This window comes from Podarcis bocagei (assembly GCF_964188305.1).
Source record: "Podarcis bocagei genome assembly, chromosome: Z".
Taxonomy (NCBI): domain Eukaryota; kingdom Metazoa; phylum Chordata; class Lepidosauria; order Squamata; family Lacertidae; genus Podarcis; species Podarcis bocagei.
The window spans coordinates 29,359,509-29,381,086 of NC_138140.1; the positions used below are offsets into that span (position 1 = coordinate 29,359,509).

Sequence of the window (21,578 nt, forward strand, 5' to 3'; positions counted from 1 at the left end):
TGTTGTCTTGTCCTGCCATGTCTATCCTGCTTGCTGCCAGGGGCGGGGAAACTGTTTTAACTGAGAAGAGCATGGGAGTTTAGCATTGTTAATTTCACGTGGATTAATTTTGGGGCAGAATCCCAGCATACGGTTCTTTCCTGCCATTTAAAATTTGGTGTGACCTGGTGTTCCACAGTTCCATAAAGCAACAAACGCTGCTGTGTAAAAGGAACAATAAGACATTGGGACAGAAGCACTTGCTTCTGTGTGCTGGTCCCTCAAACCCTTGAGTACCCCCAGAAGAAAAGCACTGTAACACACTAAACTACATGTCTGAATGCAGCCTTAGTCACATTAATTATTATTTTTAATTGTCTACTCTGAGTAAAACATAGCTGATTGCCTCTCAAGGTCCCCAAGAGCACATACAGAATCTATGCACTTGGAGGTTGTGGGGAGGGGGGCACAACAAGTGTGGTGCTTCTCTCTTCCCCCCACCCAATGCTTTTGGTGAACCTGATATTTCATTATGAAAATGGCTATGATATAAGCAAAAATGAAACCAGCAGAGTTAGTGATATAGCTTCTAGATTGGACCTAGCAGGAAATACCACAATCATACTTCTTCTTCTTCTTTTAAATCTTTCTGTACTTTTACAAGTACTTGTAATTGACAGTGTGCTTCAGCCCCAGCTGTGTTGTGCAGTTTAACATCATGAAGGCTTTCAATTTCCTTTAACTTTCTAATATGTTCCAAAGTCACTTTTTCTTAGGCTCTTGGCATAACCAGTCTTCTTTGAATTATTATAGAACAAACAGCAAGTGGCAGGCAATTCGGAAGAAATTATGTGGTGTTTGAGAATTTAAAAGACCTTTTGCATTTCCTTCTTGCAAATTTGCAAAAAGGAAAAGGCAAGTGAGGGACTAGAAATGAAACTTTAATGTGGATATGATATGTGCCCTTTGCCACTTGATGGAACTTCTGCTGTGCATTTGCACAGAGTCATAATATCTCTGAACAGAAGAAAAGCCTTCACAATTAATATACCAAAACTATATATCAACATTCTGCATATACATTGAATAGGTAAAAAGGGGAGAAAGAACTGCTGTTAGCTCTTTTTATCATTCTATTTCATCAAAATGCTGGTGAATGCTTATTTGCATAATCTCATTCTTTTTATTTTCTATAGAAAAATACTGTGTTCCATAAAACTGTGCACCAAGTAACCACCCCCCACAATGCACCCTTGACCATATTTGTAAAACCTCCTTTGCATACACCTTAGCTTGTCAATATCCTTCTTAAATTGTGGTCCCCAGAACTGGACACAGTACTCCATGTGCTGTCTGACCAAGGCAGAGTAGAATGATGCTATTACTTTCCTTGATTGGGATGCTATACTTCTATTGATGCTGCCTAGAATAGCATAAGCCTTTTTTGCTGCTTCTTCACACCACTGACTCATATTAAGCTTGTAGTCTACTAAGATTCCATTTACATACCAGATGTCTCCTATCTTATACAGTGGTACCTCGGGTTAAGTACTTAATTCATTCCGGAGGTCCATTCTTAACCTGAAACTGTTCTTAACCTGAAGCACCACTTTAGCTAATGGGGCCTCCTGCTGCCGCTGTGCCGCCGCTGCACAATTTCTGTTCTCATCCTGAAGCAAAGTTCTTAACCTGAAGCACTATTTCTGGGTTAGCGGAGTCTGTAACCTGAAGCGTATGTAACCTGAAGCATATGTAACCTGAGGTACCACTGTAGTTGTGCAGCTGGCTATTCCTGACTAACCTTACCTTTGTCCCTATTGAAATTCATTTTGTTAGTTTGGGCCCAGTTCGCAATCTGTTAAGGTTATTTTGAATCTCAATTCTGTCTTCTGTGTATTAGCTACCCCTCACAGCTTGGTGCCATCTGCAAATTGGGTGATCATCCACTAAAGTTCCTTCATCCAGCTTGTTTATTAAGACATTGAACAACAATGGCATTCTTTGGCATCCCACTGATGATGAGGAACCATTAGTGAGCACTCTTTGGGTTCAGTGAGTCAACCCAGCAACAAATCCACCTAACACTTGTCTCATCCAGCCCACACTTTGTCAGCTTCTCTGAAAGAATAACAAGGGGGATTTTGTCAAAAGCCTAACAGAAATCAAGTTACTTTACATCCACAGCAATCCCCTAATCCACCAAGTTTGTAACTCTATAAAAGAAAAAAGTTTTTGAGAAACCCATGCTGAGTCTGAGTAATCGCAGCATCCTTTTCTAAGTGCTTGCAGACTGATTATCTGATTCAGGGCCCTTCCTAGTATTGAGGTCAAGCAGACTGGTCCAGCAGACCTGGGTCTGCTTTGTTCCCCTTGTTGAAGCTGGGGACAACATTTGCCCACCTTCGGTTTGCAGGGACCTCACCTGTTCTCCAAGAATTCTGAAAGATGGTAGACAGAGGCTCTGAGATTACACCTGCTAGCTCCTTTAGTACCCTTGAGTACAGCTCATCAGGTTCTAGAGATTTAAAACATGAGAAATGAAACTATTTGTAACAGTGTTTTACTGAAAATTAATGAAAATATAAATATTTTTTTTTTAAACTGAAATTAAATGCAGCATAGCAATACAAGCAATGTGTCAACATATCTTTTTAGTGGTCACTCAAAAGCCTAGGCAAATATTTATTTATCCGGAGCATTTGTAACCCCCTCTTCAGCCAAAAAGGCTCCCAGAGCAGCTTATATAATGATCAAAACAAGACAGCCCCCACCTGAAGACATACAATCTAAAAAATATGGCACACAAGGGAAAGGGGACAAGGAAGGAAGAGAAAAATCAAAACTCAAGTACCAATTTCTAAATCATGAAATACTCATGCTTTCACCACATGAGTCACACTCATGCTTTCACCACAGATGCAGCTTATCAGCATTCCAACTCTCGTTCAGAAGCCAAGTTAACTCACATGCCCAACGACACCCCAGTTGATCCAGCCTCTTCCCTAACAGCAAGCCCATCTGTAACTAATTGTCCTGGGGGAGTGCCCTCTCCACACCCCATAGGAGCTTTGCCTGTGGCTAGACTCACAGTTAAGTCAGGCCCCACATCATCCCTGCTTCTGAGTGTGCAGTGGTAGCCAAAGTCATTTTGGTCCCTGAGGTGCAATAGCAAATGGCATCCCACTCTCTACCCACCTGTCTAAGTCCATCAACATAGTACAGTAGGCCTCTGACACAAGTTGTTCTGACATCTGAGATGGGGTGGTGGTGATGGTGAGGAAACAAAAATATTCTTCCCCCAGGAAGTAAAATTACAACAACAAATTGAATTTTATTGACACCGCCTATCAGTTGCCTAAGATGGCTGACTCACTCTGCCTGTTGTTAGAGCTGGCCCCAACAGATAGTACCCTCCTCCCAAGTCAAACTGCATGGCACCTCAAGGATGGTCAGGTCCAGAAAAGCGCACAAGTGCCTCTCCCTCGCCTGGCAGTAAAAATGCAGTGATTTTGCTTCCAATTTATGAAATCCCAAATTAGGTGGTTACAGGAAGCCATATCACTCTACCTGTTGGAAAGGCTGGTTTTGAAAGGGTATATTCAAAGAAACTCCCTGAATGATCTGTTATATATGCACCTCAGGAATGATTCAGACTTTGAAGGAGAAAATTTCCCAGCTCATGCACCGTCACACAGCCACCCAACCCTCCAAAGATGCTTCGGCGGCTGATCTTTTTACAGGGTGATCAAGTGGCTTTTATTGAGTTGAATACATTTGCTCACTCAGTTTTGGAGAGTCGTCCTTCATTTATTCTTTCCCTTTGGAAGTACTTTCAGGTGCAAATTGCTGCTATCTGAAGTCTTGAACTGAGAGGCTATTATTCTCCATGCTCAGATTAAATTAATTTTGAACAGTTTAATGCAGCATGTCCGAGCTTCAAGTCCAAGTGGTGTCAAATCTATTTCTCTGCTTTTTTAAGCTGCACCTTCAAGGGCAGTATGACTCATGCTGAAAGTATTCTAATGGATTTTGCTAAGCGTTATTATTTTTGTTTCATTTGCAAGCCATCAGGCAACAAATGATAATCATTTTCTTCGTGAATTTATAGAAAAGGAGGCATCATTCTGAGCCACTCCAAATAGGAATGTGTTTCATTTGCCTTGCTATTCAAATGAAATCAACAGGGTGGGGAACGCAGACGCCATTGCAGTGAGATATATTAAAAGCTAATGGGAAAAGATGAGGAACTTATGCTATGTTTTTGTTGTGCAAAGAAGGAAATACCTTAGATGGAAACCTGTGTAGTAAAATTAAGAGGATTTTATTGGTGGGCTGTCTGGGTCTGGTGTACTGTATCAGGCATGGAGTCCTTGGGGTCCACCAGATGATGCTGAACTATAGTTCCCAACTGCCCTAGCAAGCATGGTCTATTGTCAGGGATAATGGGGCTGCAGTCCAGGACCACAGTTCCCCTGCCCATGAACTACATGGTTCATTGCTGTTTGCTGAGTTGCAAAGTCATCATTATCATCAACATCATCTCCAAAGCTTTCATAAATCTCCCTATTTATTCTCTGCAAGCTGAAGAAGGCTTTGGAACTCTCCATGAAGGAGGTTTCTCTCCCTGTCCATGGATGTTGCCAGCAGGCATCCTCCTTTTTAATTTACATAGGTATTTAGCCTACTGTTCTTTTCTTCTGCCCTGTGTTTTAATCTGCATTTTAATTTAATTATGTTTTTAAAAGCCTGCTTAAAAAAACCTTTTAATCATCTCTTATCAGATTTTTATTATGTTTTTGCTTAATACATTGTGAGGACAAGTTATTTTCCATTATGGATTTTTTTAATTATTAACCACCTTGAATATTCTTTATGCAATGGTTGAGTGTGCAGTGGAGGCTGTTCAATTTGGACGGGTGGGTTACTGCCCCACCAATCTCAGTTTTCCTTGAGCAGTGCTGTAGCTACAGAGATGGGGGTGGTGGCTGGTTTTTTGCCCTGGGTGAAGCCTCCAGACAGTGCCGGATTTACATATAAGCTTAACAAGCTATAGCTTAGGGCCCCACTCTCTTGGGGGGGGGGGCAAAAAATTAAAGGAAAAACAACAACTGAATGTACATTTCCAAAATATAAGGTAAAAAACAAATAAAATAAAACCTACATACAGCAACAGTGCTTTGTGCTGAGTAGGCTCCTGTGATGTAAGTAATGGGCCCGCCTGCTATATAAAGGGCCCCATTACCTTCAGTAGCTTAGGGACTCATCAAACCTAAATCTGGCCCTGCCTCCGGAGAAGCACCATTGAGGCTCCCAGCCTGTGTGTGTGCATGCAAATGCACGTGTGTGGGGATATGCCAAACTGGGTATTTGGCCCAGGTGAAATAAAGCCTACTTTCGTCCCTGCCTTAAGACAGCCCCTACCTGCCTGCGTTCTTACTTACCACTAGTCCAGTGTGTGTTCCTGGCTCTCAGCTTCCTGCTCCTTAAAGTCTCAGTTTAGCCCTTATAGAACTCAGGAGGAAGTAGGATGGAAACAAAACCAGAATTAGTTAACTCTGTCACTGGCTCCACCTCTGGCTATCACTGACTCCAGCTAAGGCTTAGGTGGGCGCCGTTGCTATTCTCAGAGATCAAGGGATGTGTTCATGGTGAGTTCCGGCACCTCTTTTTCTAGAAAAATAGCACTGATTCTAGCTCCACCTACCACTTGGCTCCCTGATTTCTGCCGTACCTGTCTTAGGCTCATAGACTTCTTTTTTGTTGTGTTTCCAGGCACAGGGCTGAAATTTAAAGCTCCATGTCTGAGTGGTTGTTGTTTTTTGTACTGGTGCTTTCCCTGGGAAAACCCACATTTTACCTCTGATTGCCATTTGCTCTGATTCAGCAGTAAGACATGGGTTTTGCTGAGGAAAGCACTGAGACAAAGAAAAAAGCATTGCTTGAACACAGAGCTTTAGAGCACAAACATGTGCCTGGAAAGTGCAGTGCAAAAGGAAGTCTGCATGTGCCCAGAAGGAGCACCAATCACCACTGAGAGCCTGTAACCACATGCAGACACATAGCTTGCCATATCCACATAGACAGCTGATTAAGTCACAAGTGTTGCCAATCACTCATGTAGGAGTGTGATGCACACTTGCCCTCTATCTGCCCAACATGCCTCCCCAATCTGCAACATCATCAGCTGTCCATTCACGGATGTAAGATTCCAGTAGTTCATACACATATGAAATCCTGCGGTTATAGGCCCAGCTTTTGCAGTCAATTCAGTGTGGTAGGTCAGATGGGTAGGCATGAAGGAAAGGCACAATATTTCTGCCACTTCCCTGCACATGCATGGGACTTACCAGGGAACATGTCATCCGATTTTCACCCAATTACATGCAACAATGAGGTTCCCGGCAGCCAGAACCCTATCCCAGAGAGAGGTAGCACTTATGTTCAGTTCTCCACATTTTAGCACAATTTTCTCCAAATGTACCCATTTTGCCTAATACACAAAATTTTTGCAATCCTGCTTTCCTTAACACAATGCCTTTTTTGTATGTTCTTTTCCCTAATACTTGCATTTGTATGCCCTTATCACCCTAGTTTATGCAATTTAGTACACGTGACTTGGCTGGAGAACAGCATTGCAAAACTTGCCAACAGCATTGCCAATCTTATGTTCAGTTATCCACATTTTAGCACAATTTTCTCCAAATGTACCCATTTTACCTAATATACAAAATTCTTGCAATCCTGCTTTTCCTAACACAATGCCCTTTTTTTTGTATGTTCTTCTCCCTAATACAGTGGTACCTCCGGTTACAGATGCTTCAGGTTACATACACTTCAGGTTACAGACTCCGCTAACCCAGAGATAGTACCTCGGGTTAAGAATTTTGCTTCAGGATAAGAACAGAAATCGTGCGGTGGCAGCCCAGCAGCAGCAGCTGGAGGCCCCATTAGCTAAAGTGGTACTCAGGTTAAGAATAGTTTCAGGTAAAGACAGACCTCTGGAACGAATTAAGTTCTTAACCAGAGATACCACTGTACTTGCATTTGTATGCCCTTGTCACCCTAGTTTATTCATTTTAGTATACATGACTTGGCTGGAGAACTGCATTGCAAAATTTGGAAGAGTGTGAATTTTGAAGGTTAGTTGTTTTGGTTCGCATATTGTTTCAGAAAGTGAGATTTAGGCGGGTTCACCTTTAAATGCAAGCTGATTCAAAAAAACATTTTACATCCCTGGTTGTAGGTCATGACAATGTTTATTATGCAACTCAGGAGAAGAGTAGCAACAAAAATCAGGAAAAGGGAGCAACATGTTTTAGAGATTAGAGATTGGAGTGGAGTTGCTCATGATAAGGTGGTCTTCTTCCCATCCCCCAACTTTGGCACAAAAGCATCAAGCATCGCTAGTTACCTTTTCTGATTGCCGTTCTAGCCTCACAGTTTTGCATCTTTACCTCTTTGCCTTTGAAAATTAACTTCACTTATGTTATGGACCCAATAAGAGCCTTTTGACATTAATATCCTGGGGGTTGGAGGGAGAAGTCTTCATGTCAATATCTGATTTAGCTTCACAATCAAGGGCATAAATCCAGTACTGATGTGAGTTAAAAGGCAGTGACTGGAAGCTGCGTCCTCAGCTCTTTTGTCATCTCAGGATAATAGACCATAAATAAGTGCCAATGTCAGCATCTGGGGTAGTCAATCCATTCTCTGCAATAAGTGGCTGAAGCTGCCGGCTTTGTGCTGCACTCACGTGGACTGTCTCAGTTCCCTCCACATGTGTGGTCAGCCAAGAATCAGAGAGTAGAGAACTAAAGATGTCTGAGATGTTTGACAAAAACAGGAGTGGAAATTGCCCATGATAGTCACATGTCAGTGGGTTGTACACAACAGTGGATGGAGCAACATTTATGTATCCATCCTCCATGCAGGCAAGCAAGAACCATTATTAGAGTTTAAATGCACTTTCCAGCAAGGCACTCAGGGTTCAAAGCAGGACCAGTGACTTGGAGAGAGTTCAGATAGAGGGATCTGGGGGGCTGCATTTGCCTGAGGTTCCCCATCCATAACTTAGAGAACTAAAATTTCGTACATGTGTTGTCCAGTAATGTCTTGATTACCAAATACATTTGAAGATGTAGTTGTGCATTATGCCTAATAATAATAATAATAAAAGGTAAAGGGACCCCTGACCATTAGGTCCAGTCGTGACCGACTCTGGGGTTGCGGTGCTCATCTCGCTTTGTTGGCCGAGGGAGCCGGGGTTTGTCCACAGACAGCTTCCAGGTCATGTGGCCAGCATGACAAAGCCGCTTCTGGCAAACCAGAGCAGCGCACGGAAACGCCGTTTACCTTCCCACCAGAGCGGTACCTATTTATCTACTTGCACTTTGATGTGCTTTTGAACTGTTAGGTTGGCAGGAGCAGGGACCAAGCAACGGGAGCTCACCCTGTCACGGGGATTCAAACCGCTGACCTTCTGATCGGCAAGTCCTAGGCTCTGTGGTTTAACCCACAGCGCCACCCGTGTCCCTATATAATAATAATAATAGTTTATTTATACCCCATCCATCTGGCTGGGTTTCCCCAGCCACTCTGAGTGGCTCCCAACAGATTATTAAAAGCACAATAAAACTTCAAACATTAAAAACTTCCCTAAACAGTGCTGCCTTCAGATGTCTTCTAGAAGTCAGATAGTTGTTTATTTCCTTATCTGATGGGAGGGCATTCCACTACAGGAATAGGCATACTTACACACACACCTATTTTTTGTGAATTGTTGCTGGACTTCTTTGCAGAATAGATTTCCTGGAGCATAAGATTACAGTGGTACCTCGCAAGACGAATGCCTCACAAGACAAAAAACTCGCTAGACGAAAGGTTTTTCCGTTTTCGAGTTGCCTCGCAAGACGAATTTCCCTATGGGCTTGCTTCGCAAGACGAAAACGTCTTGCAAGTTTGTTTCCTTTTTCTTAACACTGTTAATACAGTTGCGACTTGACTTCGAGGAGCAACTCATAGAACGCAGTGTACATAGTAGCCTTTTTTGAGGTTTTTAAAGACTTTGGTGATTTTTGAAGCTTTTCCAGAACTTCTTTTGCAGCCATTTGGTAAGTTAAGTTTTTAAAACTTTTTTGGGGGGTTTTGGATTTTGGGTTGGGGTGTTTGGAATTCAAGGACTTGGTGTTGGGGAGGGGTTTGCAAGAATCTGGAAGCTTGTGTGTTTTTTTCTGCATTTTTATGATTTTTTGTGACCATTGGAGCACTCTGCTGTTTTTTCAAAAAAAATTCTGGATTTGAATTTCTGTGTGCTGGGTGGCTGGGGGAACAGTTGGGGAGGGGTTTGCAAGAATCTGGAAGCTTGTGTGTTTTTTTCTGGCATGGAGAGGCTGCCAGTTCTGATGTTTCTGCGGCTGAAGACTTTGCAGCGGAGTTCCTGGAGGTTGTGCAGACGGAGGGCTACGTTCCACAGCAGGTCTTCAACTGTGACGAGACCGGGCTGTTTTGGAAGAGGATGCCCAAAAGGACTTTCATCACACAGGAGGAGGCCAAGTTGCCTGGCCACAAGCCCATGAAGGACCGTCTGACCCTGCTCTTCTGTGCCAACGCAAGCGGCGACCTGAAGATCAAGCCCTTGCTGGTGTACCACTCGGAGAACCCACGGGCCTTCAAGAGACACAAGATCGACAAGGAGCGGCTGAGTGTCATGTGGCGATCCAACAGCAAGGCTTGGGTCACACGTGTGCTGTTTGTGGACTGGGTCAATCTTGCTTTTGGCCCTGCTGTCAAGCAGTACCTGCTGGACAACGACCTGCCGCTGAAGGCTTTGCTTCTGATGGACAATGCTCCTGCCCATCCTAAAGGCCTTGAGGTGGACTTGTTGGAGGAGTTCAGCTTCATCAACATCATGTTCCTGCTGCCTAACACCACGCCACTGCTCCAGCCGATGGATCAGCAGGTCATCGCCAATTTCAAAAAACTCTACACCAAGGAGCTTTTCAGGCGATGCTTCGAGGTGACTGACTGCACCACCATCACCCTGCGGGAATTCTGGAAGGATCACTTCGACATCGTCACCTGCTTGAAGATGATCACCACGGCCTGGAACGGGATCAGCCAGAGAAATTTGAATTGCGCTTGGCGCAGCCTGTGGCCGGACTGTGTGGCACCAAGTGACTCTGATGCACCAGAGTCAACAGTGGTGCAGGACATTGTTGCCTTGGGGAGGACCATGGGCCTGGAGGTCACGGAGGAGGACGTCTGCGAGCTGGTGGAGGAGCACGACGACGAGCTGACCACCGTGGAGCTGGTCGAACTGCAGGCAGAGGCTGCGCAGGAGCAGGCCTCACTGGAAGAGGAGGAAGCAACTGAGGAATGGCTGTCCTCCGAAAAACTGAGGGACATTTGCCTGAAGTGGAAGGAGGTGCAGACTTTTGCAGAGCAGCACCACCCTGAGAAGCACGTGGCACATGACGTTGGGAACATTTTTGATACGAGGGTCATGTCGCCTTTCAGGGAGGTGCTGAAAAGGCGGATGAAGCAGCAGACTATGGACAGGTTCTTGAGCAAGAAGCAAAGAGTGAAGAGGAGCCTTCTTCGAGTGGTCCCCCAGAGTCTTAGAAAATGTACTGTACACTTTGTTGATTTTAAAATGTTTTTCTGTCATGTTTATAAAGTTAATTTATTTTCCCTTCAATTTTTGAACTGCTCTTTACAGTATGTGTGACTTTAAAGAGCAGTTAATAAACTGTTGTTGTACCAAATTTGGCTTTGTTTGGACTTTTTTTGACCATAGGAACGCATTAATTGATTTTCAATGCATTCCTATGGGATTTCGTGATTCACAAGACGAAAAATTCGCTAGACGACAAAACTTGCGGAACGAATTAATTTCATCTTGCGGGGCAGCACTGTAAAGTTATTTATTTTCCCTTCAAATTTTGAACTGCTCTTTACAGTATGTGTGACTTTAAAGAGCAGTTAATAAACTGTTGCTGTACCGAATTTGGCTTTGTTTGGACTTTTTTTGACCATAGGAACGCATTAATTGATTTTCAATGCATTCCTATGGGATTTCGTGATTCACAAGACGAAAAATTCGCTAGACGACAAAACTTGCGGAACGAATTAATTTCGTCTTGCGGGGCAGCACTGTAAAGTTATTTATTTTCCCTTCAAATTTTGAACTGCTCTTTACAGTATGTGTGACTTTAAAGAGCAGTTAATAAACTGTTGCTGTACCGAATTTGGCTTTGTTTGGACTTTTTTTGACCATAGGAACGCATTAATTGATTTTCAATGCATTCCTATGGGATTTCGTGATTCGCAAGACGAAAAATTCGCTAGACGACAAAACTTGCGGAACGAATTAATTTCGTCTTGCGGGGCACCACTGTATAAAAAACCATAAGAGCTGCCCTCCTAAAATTAAAAACAATTCAGAATCTGGTGTAGTTTTGTGCACAGTGGCCTGCAAAGCTCATAGTCTCTGACAGTACAGGAAGGGGAGCATCTGGTTCATTCAAAAACAAATCCCTCTGGGCATTGGGTGAGTTCATATGTTGAGATTCTTCAAATACTGCTACTAAATCTATGGTCTCTCAAGCCTGTGTGGTGAATCAGATGAGAGAAAGACCGAATTCTTCAACACAAACTTTACCAATTTGTATGGACAGATAGGTTTTTTAAAGGGGACTTTTGAAAAAAAAACACACCTCCCACCCCCCCAAAAAAATTATTGTGAGGATGTTTGCTTTTAGAAATACAGAAAATATTTTGCAAGACCCATTACTTAAGATAGTGTTTGTATCACTCTGTAATATTCGTTTTGCCTGTTGAGAGATAGCTCTGTTGCTTTAAGTTCACATTAGATACATTGGATTGTATTCATTTGAAGAGGTCAACACACCCCACAGTTCTGGTTCTGATACAAAGATTGCCAAGCTGTGCTGACCTGCACCTCCAGAGTAATGTGTGGATCAGAACTTACAGCTGTAAGTTCCTGTATACCTCCATGTTGCACAAAAATTCATTCACACCAGCAGGTACTGCAGTGTGAAAGGAAGATTAAACATCAGGATCCAGTCTGCTGAACAGCTGATAAGCAGAGAGATCCAGGAGAATCTCTCCCCCCACATTTCCCACTCCCCATAGCAGCTGTGATCCTGCAGGTTCTGAGTGAGGCTCTGTAAATAGCTTTCCTAAAAATAAAAATAAAATAAAATAAACCTACTTGTGGAGCATCACCACCACTACCACGACCCATCAACTGCTTAACTGTTCAGACAGTCCTGGGGACAGGGTGGGAATGCCACACAAACAACATTCCTTTAGGAAATCTGCCTGTGGAGCATCACCACCAACCACAGGATTGACTCACCAGTTGAGCAATGGATCTGACGATGGGGATGATATTTGGAGTTATTTGGAGTGGATGATGTGTGTGTGTGGGGGGGGGTTCCACAAGCAACTTTCTGTAAGGAAACCAGCTGCAGAATCTTTAATGGGTTGCAGAATCACCTGTTGAAGAGAGGAGACAATGGAAGAGCAGGGAATGAGGCTCCACAATCTGTGGAGAAACCTGAGGGGCTTCAGTTGGTGCACTGCCTTGTACAAACTTCCAGGCTTGCAAGCAGATTCCAGGCTTGCAAATGGATTTTTCCTTGAATCAAATACCACCAAATGAGCACTGAACTTGCGCAGTAATCCATTACGTTCCACTAATGGCTTTTACGCTGTATGAAAACTCAAATATAATGTGCAAAATAAAAGGAAAGCAGAATAAACTGCAGTGTGCATGTAGTCTAGGACTGACATGGGATGCAATGCTTAGTGATCCATTCTTTCATACTTCCTGAATGTTCTCTTTCAGGTTTATTGTATTTCGTTTATTTCATATGGTAAGGAAAACCTCAAAGCGGTTTCAGTCCCACCCTTAACAAAGGGTTTCAACTCCCACTCCCAAGTAGCATGATGAATTTAAAATATCTTGAGAGAAAATGAATGATAAAAATAACTATTTAATTAAAAACCCCTATTTAAATGCAAATTTATGTGAAAGGTTTTGTTTTTTTTAAAAAAGAGCATGTGGAAATGGGATTCAGCAAACCTATGAGTGAATGTGTGTGGAAGTTGCACAGATGGGTAAGGTCCTCTCCTCTATTGAGCCTTCAAGGCAGCTTAAAGGTAAAGGGACCGACTCTGGGGTTGCGGCACTCATCTCGCTTTATTGGCCGAGGGAGCCGGTGTACAGCTTCCAGGTCATGTGGCCAGCATGACAAAGCCGCTTCTGGTGAACCAGAGCAGTGCACGGAAATGCTGTTTACCTTCCCGCCAGAGCAGTACCTATTTATCTACTTGCACTTTGACGTGCTTTCGAACTGCTAGGTTGGCAGGAGCAGGGACCGAGCAACGGGAGCTCACCCCATCGCGGGGATTCGAACTGCCAACCTTCTGATCAGCAAGTCCTAGGCTCTGTGGTTTAACCCACAGTGCCACCCGCGTCCCACTCAAGGCAGCTTAGGAACCCAAAATAAAACCATTCATGATATTATTCAAATGAAACCAAACTAAAATCTATCCAAGTACCATAATCCTGGAAGAGAAATATCAACAGCAGTAAGATAATAGTAGGAAAAAGAAGAAGAGAAAGAAATACCTGCTGAATTCTCAAGATTCTTTTGACTTAGTATCAAAGATTGCAGCTGTGCACACATATACATGAAATGGGAATAAGTCCCATAGAACTCACTGGGGCTTGCTGCTGAATAGGATGTAAGGATGTAATTGTGAATGAAAGTAGGTGAGGGGCATTTCTGTGGGGTGGGTCACCTACACAGAAAAGTTTCTACTCCCATTGCCACTTGCCTAGCTTCCTGAAAGTAGGATTTCCAGACTTAAAACTTGGATGGAGAATCTTTGGCCTGCCATATGTTGCTGAACTGTAAGTGCCCTCATCCTTGGTCACTGGCCATGCTTGCTTGTAGTCTAGAAACATCTGGAGGGCCAAAGGTTTCTCATTCTGCCTTAGATGAAGATCTTAAGGAATCAGCAGGTTCATACAAGAGAAAGCTGTACTTCAGAAGTTCATATTGCATTCTTTTCATCTATAATACATTAATGGAATAAGGCTTCATGATTTATGTGCCACATATTGCCCATTTGCACCTCTGTGTGTGCATAGGAACGTTTATTTATCTATTTGAAACATCCTTCCATTAAAAAAAAAATCCATAAGGTGGATAGAGGTTATTAAAAATCAACATAAAATGTTAAAGCTACAACATTATCAAGAGAACAAAATTTATTATTATTATTATTATATATATATATATATCTCCAGGGATGTGTTTGTTTGTTTTTATAGGAATTTGCATAAAATATCTTAAAGCAATTTCACAATAAAAACAACAATTTCATATATAAAAACAATTGCAACAATTTGATATGTAAAAACAATTCCAATTCCAATATAGACTGAGAAAAAGAACTCCACTAAGACTTGTTGAAAACAGAAATAAGCTCGAAAAACACAGTAAGGGCAGTACCTATCTAGCATTTGTAGAATAGTGGAGATGTACAGTTGGAAGGGACCCTGAGGATCATCTAGTCCAACCCCCTGCAAGGCAGGAATATGCAGCTGTCCCATACAGGTATTGAACCTGCAACCTTGGTGTTATCAGCACTGTACTCTGGTGCTGGGGAGGGACCACTATGCTAAAGGCCTAATTCCTACATAATATAGAGTGGAAGTTCTGATGAGATGGGATCTGCTAGAGGCCCCCTCCTGCAAAGAATAGTGATCAGCTAAATATATAAGGGTTCAGATGATCTTCTAGTGTTAAACCACTCTGCAGATTGTAGATCTGTGAGATGAATACGGTCCAGCTAAGAACTTCCAGAACCCTTAACAAACTAAAGCTCCCAGGATTCTCTGGGAGAAAGTCATGACTGTTTAAAGTGGTATGATACTGCTTTAAATGTATAGTGTAGATGGGGCCTAAAGCTAGACTCCCCCCCCAAAAAAGGCCACCTTATCCAATAAACTAAGGAAAAGCCATTCATCCAATCTTGTAAAATGCTCTGAATGTCCCCCGCCATCCCTTTTACCCCTCTGCCCATGGATTTCCAAAAAATAGCTGGACTCAAAATATTGGCTTAAGAGACTCAAGAGCCAGACAAACCCATTTCCTAGGAAAAAGCAACTTCCAAATTTGGGAATTTGGAGTGGGGAAGGGGATGCTTAACCTTTCTTCAAATAGCTCTCCTGAAGGAAAACAGTTAGTGGCCTTATGCTGCACAAAAAGATCCTTACAGTCAATGTTCATTTCGTGCGAGAGTTCTGTCCCCCGTCCCCCCCGCACATTGGTGGAGCGCATATAAGTGTGCCATGCTCCCATTCCGCCACCATTCTAACCTTTTAATGACTTGTTTTGTGATGTTTTCGGTCACTTCTGGGTTCGGCACTGTGTGCATGTGTGAAATTGTGTGTCTTTTGGGTGCACATTAATTGGTTGTTGCCTGTGCTGGATAAGATCAAAAGGTCCATCAAGTCACATGTTCTCTTTCCAGCTGTCAACAATCAGATGCTTCCAAGAATCACATATGCAAGATGTGAAGTCACTAATCCTTGCCCACTGTTGCCTCTGCACTGCAACTGGTATTCAGAGATAGACTAATTCTGCTTATGGAGGTTCCATGATTGTGCACCACTGATATAACAACAACAATTTATTTATACCCCACCCATCTGGCTGGGTTTCCCCAGCCACTCTGGGTGGCTCTCAACAGAATATTAAAAACACAATAAAACACCAAACATTAAAGACTTCCCTAAACAGGGCTGCCTTCAGACAGGCCCAGATAGAGGGGGGGGGCATGTGGGCCACTTGGCTTGGGCCTCTGATTCCAAAGGGGGCCTCAGCCAACATATTCACAATCGCAGGGGATGCACTGGGGCGAATGCGGAGGCATTTATCCCCAGGGTAAAAAAAGGGGGGGCACATATCTACCTGGCCTGGGCCTCAGCCTGGCTCTGCAAGGCCCTGCCTTCAGATGTCTTCTAAAAGTCAGATAGTTGTTTATTTCCTTGACATCTGATGGGAGGGCGTTCCACAGGGCAGGTGCCACTACCAAGAAGGCCCTCTGCCTGGTTCCCTGCAACCTCTCTTCTTGCAGTGCGGGAACCGCCAAAAGGCCCTTGGAGCTGGACCTCAGTGTCCGGGCTGAATGATGGGGGTGAAGACGCCTCTTCAGGTATACCTCTCCTTCATGAGTTTTTCTTAACGAATGGTCTAACTGTAGCCAAGGACTAAAGCTAACATAACAGAAAGAAAGGGAAAGGAAAGAGTGAAGTGGTAGATATGAAAAGGATTTGACAACAGCAAGGAAAAGCATATTTGTGGGGCGGGGGGACAGCAGAAACAAAAGAAATCAAATTGCTGTCAGTCACATTGGGAGATAAAAGTGCAAGCATTGATACCTTGATGATACTGTAGTGAGCCAGAATGAATAATGCAGAAATAGACATCTTCAAGTATTTATTATCCTTATTATATGTGCTAGAGTGAGTGCATAGAGAAGAGCTGGGATGGGATAAATATGGTTCATTTGCATAGGTGCTCAAAAGACACACACCACTGCTATAACTAGAGCTCATGAATATGGGCTAAAAACAAACTTAACAGATGGATGATGACAGCTTGACAGTGCAAGCCTATGCATGTTTACACAGAAGTAAGCCCCGCCATGTTCAGTGCTGATTATTCCCAGGTAAGTGTGCATTCCTTACTTTCTGGAGAGCAAACTTCACTGAATGCGATGTGTATTTCTTCTGAGTAATCATGCATAGGATTGCACATTAAGTTTGCAATCATATGCACATTTTCTGAAGAGAACTCAGTTGAGCTCAGTGGGATTTCAAAAGCAAGGGGGTCCAAGTAAGTCTTACTCAGACCCATTGAAATTAATGGGCCTAAGTTAGCCATGCCTGTTAATTTTGATGAGTCTACTCTGAGTAGGACTAGTATTGTGTGCAACCTGTGCTGCTGGCCACCCTATAAACCATGTAATGTTGTTATCTCTGGTCTTTTCACTGCAAAGGTGAGTAATAATAATAATAATAATAATAATAATAATAATAATAATAATAAATCCCTATCACAGATTTAAAAGTTCAAATATGTATGAAGCATGCCTTAGTCACCTGGAGAAATGGGGATTTTGGACTAGATAGATTTATGTTCTGAGGGCTGGCTATGATGCCGGGGTCAGGTGGAGTAGCAGTGGCAGTCCCCTTCCTAATTTCCCAGCACATTCCTCTTTGCCAGAGATTAGAATAATGTGTTTCAGAGGTGTGTCATGCACCCCCTAAACTAGACTGCTGCCCACATCTGCACTGGATGATGCTGTGCTGTTGTCAGAATTGAATATTCAGTTGCCAGCCAGCTGCCAGCTGCACATGGAAGGGTGGTGGGACTGAGAATGCTGTCTTATCCTTTAGCTCAGGTGGTAATATTTCTTTGGTTAAGGTTCTGATCCAGGAAGGACCCTCTTCTTATCTCCTCATGGGAGATAATACAATCACACTAAAGTACAATACCATACAGTACACCATCAGGCATGCACAAGCCTCCCACTCCCAGAACTTCATTTGTGGGAGGAAATCAGCAATGGGAAGCTCCCTTGAACGCGACATCCCCTGACAGAAAATGAATAGAGGATGCAATGGGGGCCATAGCTCAGCATTACAGCGTCTGCTTTGCATTCTTGTCATCTCCAGGTAGGGCTGAGAAAGACCCCTGTATGAAACCATGGAGAGCCACTGTTTGAAACCATGGAGAGCCACTGATAGTATGTAGAGACAATGTTTGGCATCTACTGCAATAACCCACCTCAAAGAAACAAACAAATAGCTGAGCAGTCTACTCATTGCCATTCCCCTTATGAAGCCTACATGACAGGATATTCCATTTGCTTGACCATCAGTATAAAAACTGAGATGTTGGCATTGAGCTGTCCATAATGATGTGTGAACCTTTCTCTAAAGCATCCAGAAAATAAATTAAATATCAAGACCTATCACTGCATTCAAGAGCACAAAATCGTTTTCTTCCTTTTGCCAGAACTGCTGCCTTGCACTTGTCCACTTAGAGCACTGGGTGACATCTTAACTGCTGTTCAGTTTTGTATTTTTCTGTCTACTGGATACTGTGGCAACACCTGTTTGTCACTATCCTAAACATTTATGCTTCTTCAAAGGCAGTGTGTGTGTGTGTGTGTGTGTGTGTGTGTGTGCGTGTGCGCGCGCGTGCGCACGCTCCCTTCATTAATATTGGAAGAGGCAATGAAATGTATTCTGTTTGTGCAACCGTCCTGCCTTCTCAAGCATAGCCTTTCCTACTGGGGGGGTGGATTGGATGAGGGCTTTTCCATTACTCAGAATTAGAGGTGTAAGAAGGTGCAGAATAGGAATTATCACAGTTCAATGATACATTTCAGCCAATATAAGGCCAAAAGTAGGGTGTTGAGCAGGACAGCTGAGGTGTTCTCTTTGGGGAGTCGCAAGAGTTGAACATGCATTTGGTACCTGGACCTAAAGATTCCCCACCATTGAAATAGTACAAATAGTTTGGTGCTGTGTGAACTTAACTCCCAAACTACTACAAAAAAAGAAAGAAAGAAAAAAGGTTGAAATGGGGGCAGGGATTTAATGACAGTGACAGCTTTCCAGGATCCCCAGCAGTGTTTGATAACAGAAGTTGGTTGGTTGGTTGGTTGGTTGGTTGATTGGTTGGTTGGTTTAATGCTGACCTTCAGTTGAAAGATTTCTAGTGCTAAAGGTCTAACACAGACTAGCATGCTTTCTAGATTGCTCTGTTTTTAAAAAATATAAGGCTCTGTCGAGAGCTTTATATGAATTACCTAAGAGACTATTCCCTCCCTAAATTAGATACTGAGAAATAAAAACCAAATATGTAAATATAATGTATCCATTACCAAGAAATTAATTTCAAAAACAGATGGGTTTCAGAAGGGCTGTTGCCAAATATTTTTGAGGTTCTTGTGCCAGAGGGCAGTTTGTTCACAACAGAGGAAAATGTATTCCATTAAACTCTGGACAAAAATGATTCCACCCCCCTTCTCGAATGGCCTTTTAATGGGCCATTGGAAACGAGGGCATAAGGATCAACTGAGCATTACACCCCTGAGAAAATTGTGGGCTTATCATATGGGGCCCTTCACTTCTCCAGAATTGAAGAAGGTACATAAAAAGATCTTAACTTTAATAAAAATTAGTGCGCTAGAATAATTAATTCCAGTTCGGTCTCCAGAGACTAAGAACTCCCTTCAAATTTACAGCCTCCTTTCTCTTCACATACGTGAAGCTAGATTTCATTCCATTCCAATTTCAGCTCTCAACAAAAGATACTGAGCTATGCCGGCCAGCTGATGACGAACTCTCATTTTTACATGAGACGAGGGAGTCTAATTGTGCAGCACATAATGTTGCGCAGAACATAATATTCGAGGCACAGGACAAGAGGAAGTGTCAACGAGCCCTTAATCTGTCCTTCAGGGTCTTTGAGGGTAAAATGTTAAAACTTAACAACAAAACTGCTCTTTTGTACTTTGGTTCCACCAAATTTGTAGACCGCCCTTCATCATGTCAACATGGTCCCAGAGTGGTTTATAGCCATGTACAAAATGCAATGGGGAACGTTGAGAGGTTTTGGAAGGGTGAACATGAGTGGATAAAAAGTTCAAGGGAAAAAAGGTAAAGCTTTTAAAATCTGTGTAACTGTGAGAAAGGACAAACTGTGGACAAAGCTGAAGTGTAACTTTTGAATAAACGTGTTTTAATAAGTAAATAAAAATATAAAAGTGATTGACAGACGAGTGGCTCTGTTCACCTGCCAAAGGTGGCCCTTAGCAGTAGGGAGATAACAATTTGGTCTGCTGGGCTAGAAAGGTTCACCAGCCCCTGCTTTATGATATCCCAATCCTGTTCCACTGCTGATCTCAGATGAATTTGTTTCTCTAAAAATGGAAAGCTAAGAAACTCCACCACCCCCCTTAGAGAGTCTGGTTTTCCTGGGAAATATAAGCCTCATACAAAAGTGCAAAAATGCTTTACAGATCAAACTGGACCTTATGCAACCAGTTTTTAAACTTCATTAAGACTATACTTTGGTTTCTCCATTGTTCGCTGAGCTTTAACCTCTATTAGCAACAAGATCAATTTACATTTTCTACTAGTTTTTTTGCCTGAAAATAATAAGCAAATGTTTCCAGTTAGCTATTTTTTCTTTGTTGGTTTCCATATTGAATTCCTGGAGTGTTCTTAAGGTGCAGTTTTGTTCATTTGGTGTGGTGTTGGTGGGACCTAATTAGCCTTCTCAAAACAGCTAAGAGCATTGGAAAATTGGAGAAAGCTGTTGTGAGCAGCACAGTGCATTTGGCATTCTTTGTTAGCCCTACTTTCCTTTGCTAAGCCACAGTAATGAAGGGAGAGATACCAGTGAGGAACTCTAATGTGTTAAGAATCACTGTGTTTGGCTACCAGCAGCAAATTCCTCAGTGGTCTTGTTAAGATGCATAATCTTTGTTCCTTAGTTTTACTCATCTGTCAAATGGTAAGAATGGCTGTTCATCTTACAGGTATAGTTGTCAAAACCAATTAGTTGCATTGTGCAGTACCGATGTAAAGGAATGTCCAGATGTGAGGAAAGAAGGTAGAAATAGAGAAAACTGAAGTGCAAGCCAAGAGCAAGGTGCACAGAGGAAAGGGCAATAATTCAACTACATAGGACAGAAAACTGGGCGGAATAACATCTCATGAGATAACAGCAAGAATTGGAAACACAAATAACTATTGCAATAAAACAAAATAGATGTAAAGGAAATGTATTCCCCCAAACAACAAAAACAATGGGCAGAGATGGTCTGAAAAAGAGCAAATCTCTATGGAAGATGCAGCAGAATGCAGTGGCCAGACTGGCTGACAACATGTGACACCATGATTAAAACAGGTGTAATGGCTTCCCATCTTCCACCGAGTCAAGCTCAAGGTCCTTGTATTAATTACAAAGCCTTGTACAACTTAGGTCCAGGGTAGCTCAGAGATTGCCTCAGCCCTTATATCCCAGCTCAATCACTGAGATCGTCTGCAGAAGCACCACTGGTGTTACCCAAGTTGGCGAGACTCATTTGATAACACCAAGAAATAAAGTCTTAAGTTTCATCAGGCTAGTATTGTGGAACACTATGCCAATAGAGATTAAGCAGGCAATAGAGATCCAAGCCTGGCAAGGAAGCATACTGCATGAGATGCTTATTAAATATACTCCTTTAAAGATGGTTGCATAGGAATCTTGGAAGCTGCCTTATACCAGATCAGGCCATTGGTCCATTTAGCTCAGTCCTGCCTACACTGTTTGCCAGAAGCTCTCCAGCGTTTCAGACAGGTGCCTCTCCTAGCCCTAGCTGGAGCTGTTGGGGATTGAACCTGGGATTTTCTGTACACAAAGCAGATGCTCTACCACTGAACTTCAGTCCTCAGCTAGTGGAGAATATTTACAGATACTGTTTTAAAGGGTTTT

At 42.7% G+C, this 21,578-nt stretch overlaps 2 long non-coding RNA genes across 2 annotated transcripts in view; one reads left to right on the forward strand and one right to left on the reverse strand.

Annotated features, from left to right (window-relative positions):
- Window positions 1–21,578, forward strand: part of LOC308579312 — a 205,456-nt gene that overhangs the window by 147,511 nt on the left and 36,367 nt on the right. The gene's annotated exons all lie outside the window — the stretch shown is intronic.
- Window positions 109–16,737, reverse strand: LOC308579308. Its single transcript, XR_014004401.1, has 5 exons — window positions 16,460–16,737; window positions 16,142–16,294; window positions 15,990–16,022; window positions 2,402–2,494; window positions 109–996 (listed from the first exon to the last, which is right to left on the reverse strand). It is a non-coding gene; the product is annotated as an uncharacterized lncRNA (long non-coding RNA).